Genomic DNA, 5,183 nt, shown 5'->3' with positions numbered 1-5,183 from the left:
TAGTTTTTCATTTTGTCCATACCTGGAAGTACACTCCCCCTCATAGAATATTCATGAGTCTTAGGGGGTGTGGTTAGAGCCAARGTTGGCAGCACAAAGAAAGGCTTAGCCTGTGTGTGCCAGGAAGATAAAAATACTCATGTTAGCTAAGATGCAGAATTTATTATGAAGTTAGYATGCCAATAGAACAAACTCAACAAATGTCAGCTGACTAGCTAGCCCTACCTGGTTACTGGCTATAGTCATGCTAGCTAGTAGTAGCTAGTGGAAGTAAGTTAGTCCCTCAACCTGCTACAAGACTGTCTCTTATACACATCTAGATGTGTATAAGAGACAGGTATTACACTTAGAAAGTAACCTACCCAACCCTTTGCTACTGGCTATAGTCATGCTAGCTAGTAGTAGCTAGTGGAAGTAAGTTAGTCCCTCAACCTGCWACAAGATGAAGCTGCMCGGCCARAGCTACCTGCTRYRGAAAGGTCAGATTTCTCCATTACTTTCTGTTCACAAAATTCTAATTAAAGGTCCACTGTATTTAAAGGGATGGTTTAATTTAAATGTGCTGAAAACCCCAGGAAGCTGCTGAAGGGAGGACAACTCATTACAATGGCTGGAATGGAGTAAATTAAATGGTATCAAAGACATGGAAACCATGTGTTWGATGAGTTTGATTACCATTCCAAATAGTCTGTTCCAGCCATTACTATGAGCCAACCCTTCCCAGTTAAGGTGCCTCAAACTCCTGTGCTGAAAACCCTATTGAATGAAAACTCCATGAGAAAATCTGTTAGCCAGCAAGTGGGAGGGTTTTTAGCAGTTGAATTAAATMTATTCAGTGYGTGCAAGGGAGTCACGCAAAAGGTAAGTCTGAATACCAACTACTGAGAAGTGTGTAGGAAAGGCATATATTTCCTAATTAGGAATTGGCCCATAAGTGAAYACAGACTTAGATCTTCCTTGAAYGTGTGTAAGTAGGTGGGGGCGGGGAGAGGAGTGTACTGCAGGTGTGTGTGGTGGCCTGCCTGGTCATTTGTTAGTGGGCTGTAGCCTCAGGCCTTTGCCTCTTAATTCTCTGACCCCTCACCTACAGTGCTTGTCATAAAAAAARGCTAGCTAGCCCATGGATGCAAACAATGTTCTTCCCCAGAAACATAGCAAAACAACATCTGTTTCAGTAGATATAGTTAGCTAGCTAACTATATAGCTAGGTGTCATCATCTAAAATAAGACAGTTCTTATTTGACTGGTTCAGACCCATCTATGTGAAGCTAGCCACAATAAGGATTTGCCACAATAGTGGATTTTGCGGTTAGCCTTCAAAATAAAAGTATGTCATTRACAGTGAGGAAAATTAATACAAATAGTAGAATTATGCCATAATTGAATAGATCATGCTAAACGAGGTTGGAATGTTATATAAAATGAACAAAATACAATTTGTTAATTTGACAAAAATCTGAAATCACACTGGATGTATTATACTTTAGAATTGCATTGGGAGCATACTTATTTCACTGTACAGCCTTACCTGTGGATTGTGGATCCATGACATGGGGTATCAGTCTACTCAGTGACACCCAGAAAACATTAGCATCATAGCTCTTATTGCGGGACTCTGAAACAACTGTGAATTGGGCCACATTTATTGTCAACCTATGTGTGTTGAACACTATTCCTGAGGAAAAACAATACTGCTTAGATGTTTTGTAGTCTGATAATTTTGAGGAGGACGTTGGGAAAAAATATCTTGAGTAGACTTGAGTAGACTGATACCCCCATTTCTTAGATCCCTAATCCTTAGGTAGAGCTGTACAGTGCCATATGAATGTCATTACACATAATAGGCTGACTGGGGAGGGGATTTCACACAGTCACAGTCCCGCGATAAGAGCTACAACACTAATATTTGCATAAACACTTCACAGTGTGTTCTGTGGGTGTCACCGAGTAGACTGATTCCCCATTTCATTGCTTCACATTCCAACCTTGTTTAACATTATCTAGTCTAAATATGGCATGATTCCACAATTGTAACCTTCTGCATCACTTTCAAAAAGGTACTTTTATTTTGAAGGCAAACTGCAAATTACACTATTGTGCCCAATCCTCAYTGTGGCTAGCTTCACAACACATGTTCTGGTCGAGCGTCACTAGCCAGATTAAGTTGGCTTTGGGCAACAGGGTTAAGTAGCTGGCTAGCTATTTATTTTCATGAACTGAAGTTCAATTTCAGTATGCAAACAACAAGTGGCTACCAAGCTAATACTTACTCACAAGGATTCCTAAATCATTGCTAAGATTAATGAAAATGACTGTAGTTTCTCCTGGTCATTGTTTTCAGGCTGGTGGGATTGGTGCTAGCTAGGTACCAAGCTAAAGCTAGCTACCCCAGAAGTTGCGATCATCCAAATAATGCTTTATTACCAACCCAGTATTGTAAACATATCGTTCGTGGCCGGTGTTTGCTTGTTTGCATTTTGTTAATTTTTTTTGGTGTACAGCTTTGACAGTGCTACTGATGGTATTGGTGGCGTTTGACTTGCACGTGCAAATTCAGAACCCACAACATTCTATAATAGAACTGTGTTGTTCGACGTATCTTTTTTGACACTCAAAAACCCAAATGGCATTCCATAGTATGTTGTGACGCTACTACTGTGTAACTCCGGTAGGGCTACATCTGAAAAATAGTGCACTTGGTGGTGTGTACGGGTGCTCAACCAGTCGTGAAAGCCAACATCACCACGACAGAGAACGGTTGATTGTCAAGGGCAATGAATTCCATTATCTTGGCGTTAATGGATTTCGCCTTTGTGTTGTCTCGCTGAAATGTTCTTACTCTTTCAAATGACTRCTCGACTTGTTGACTGCTCGATCCACACAGCAGACATTGTGGGCAAAATTKTACGTGGCGTCATTACGTCATGTACCTACGTTACGTAGGTATGCACGTCAGCTTTGACATCGGTTTTGCACATCGGCGTTAAACTAGACATCAGGCTAATGTTGGCATTTTTAGCTAATATCGGCCTATTCCGATATGTTCACCGATAGATTGTGCATCCCTAATTGTAATGTTTTTAAAATTGTATAGACTGCCTTATTTTCCCTGGACTCCAGGAAGAGTAGCTGGGGTTCATCAAAATAAATACAAATTATATCTCATTTAGTCTTAGCTTGTAACTTATACAATTATTTGATTTTGGATCACAGGTAAAATGCAGCAATTACATTCAAATGTATTACTTATCAAGAGAAGGAGGGGAGGTAGGGGGACAGGTTTCTTCAACCAAACCCATCTATCCACTCTCTCCCCGCACAACCACATCCCCCATACAAGTGCCATCTGTCAACTTTCAGTAAAAACCACACATGAAGCAAATTTAAACATTGAATTAAACCGATTTAATCAAAGGGCAGTTGAACAAGAGTGAACAAGGTTTGGTATGAGGGGGATTAAGTAGTTGATTTGGCAACCTGGCAGCATGGCATTGGTGCCAACAGTAAAACAACTTACCCCAATGTATCCTGGAGAGAAAGAGAGAAAGCAAGGGGCAGTAGAGGAATCATTTGAATTCTGTGAGATGGATGCAATATTTAAACACAMAGGTAACAAGTAATTAGTCTGATGTAGACAACCAATGTGAAAGTGTCTAGGGGTGTTCTCTCGGTAATACCACACAACATGTGAGAAATTGAGAAACGCATCTTGAGACCATCGTGCCTAAGAGGTAGTGTAAATAAGGRACTTTCCTTGAAGGATGGGGAAGGAGAAGAGGGTCTCAGCTGAAGTCCAAGAATTCTGATATGTTCTGTCCAATTGTCCCTTAAACAGACCTGCAGGTGTAATCAACCAGCCTACATACCATCTGTGAGTGAACTGTGAGGATTGTCAAGACAGAGAAATAGATAGAGGGAGAGTTAACTGTTCATTTGAGTTTATTTATTCCACTTGCTTTGGCAATATTATCATATGTTTCCCATACCAATAAATCCCCATTGAATTGAGATGGATAATCACTGTTGAGCATTCATGCCATTTAAAATATTGTAAAACTGTTCTAGAGTCATATTGTCTCAGCACAGTAGGGTACAGCATCAGGGTGTTGTAAGAGGCGGTAATACAGGACCTTGAGAGCATCATGTCCACTGGATAGGGCTGAGTGACTGAACTGTGTGTGTGTTTGATCGAGAGATACTCAGTGGCCAGTTTATTCCGTTCACGAAAATGGTTTGCCTCTACAGATAGCGAGTCACGTGGACGCGGCTTGCTATGTAAAGCAGGCAGACTGTCATCGAGGCATTCAGTTACTGTTCAACTGAATGTTAGAATGGGCAAAACGAGTGACCTGAGCGACTTTGAGTGTGGTATGATCAGCGGTTCCAGTTTCTCAGAAACACTCGGCCTCCTGGGCTCTTCACGCACCACAGTGTCTAGGGTTGACTGAGAATGGTGCGACAAACATCCAGTCAGCGGCAGTCCTGTGGGTGAAAACTGCTTGTTGATGAGAGAGGTCTAAGGAGAATGGCCAGAATCGTGCAAGCTAACAGGCAGGCCACAAACCGGCAAATAACGGTGCAGTACAACAGTGGTGTGCAGAATGACATCTCGGATCGCACAACTCATCGGTACTATTGCAGCAGACAACCACACTGGGTCCACTCTCAGCTGGTTGGTGTGTTTATGGACATATTCAATCACTCCCTATCCCAGTCTGCTGTCCCCACATGCTTCAAGATGGCCAACATTGTTCCTGTACCCAAGAAGGCAAAGATAACTGAACAAAATGACTATCGCCCCGTAGCACTCACTTCTGTCATCATGAAGTGCTTTGAGATACTAGTCAAGGATCATATCACCTTACCTGCCACCCTAGACCTACTTCAGTTTGCACACAGGTCCACATATGATGCAATCGCTATCACACTGCCCTATCCCATCTGGACAAGAGGAATACCTATGTAAGAATGCTGTTCATTGACTACAGCTCAGCATTAAACACCATAGTACCCTCCAAGCTCATCATTAAGCTTGACGCCCTGGGTCTCAACCACGCCCTGTGCAATTGGGTCTTGAACTTTGACAGGCCGCCCCCAGGTGGTGAAGGTAGGAAACAACATCTCCACTTCGCTGATCCTCAACACTGGGGACCCACAAGGGTGCATGCTCAGCCCCCTCCTGT

The sequence above is a fragment of the Salvelinus sp. IW2-2015 genome, linkage group LG4q.1:29, assembly GCF_002910315.2.
Source record: "Salvelinus sp. IW2-2015 linkage group LG4q.1:29, ASM291031v2, whole genome shotgun sequence".
NCBI classification, from domain to species: domain Eukaryota; kingdom Metazoa; phylum Chordata; class Actinopteri; order Salmoniformes; family Salmonidae; genus Salvelinus; species Salvelinus sp. IW2-2015.
The sequence above is the reverse complement of the archived record's forward strand: the minus strand, read 5'-3'. Positions refer to the sequence as shown.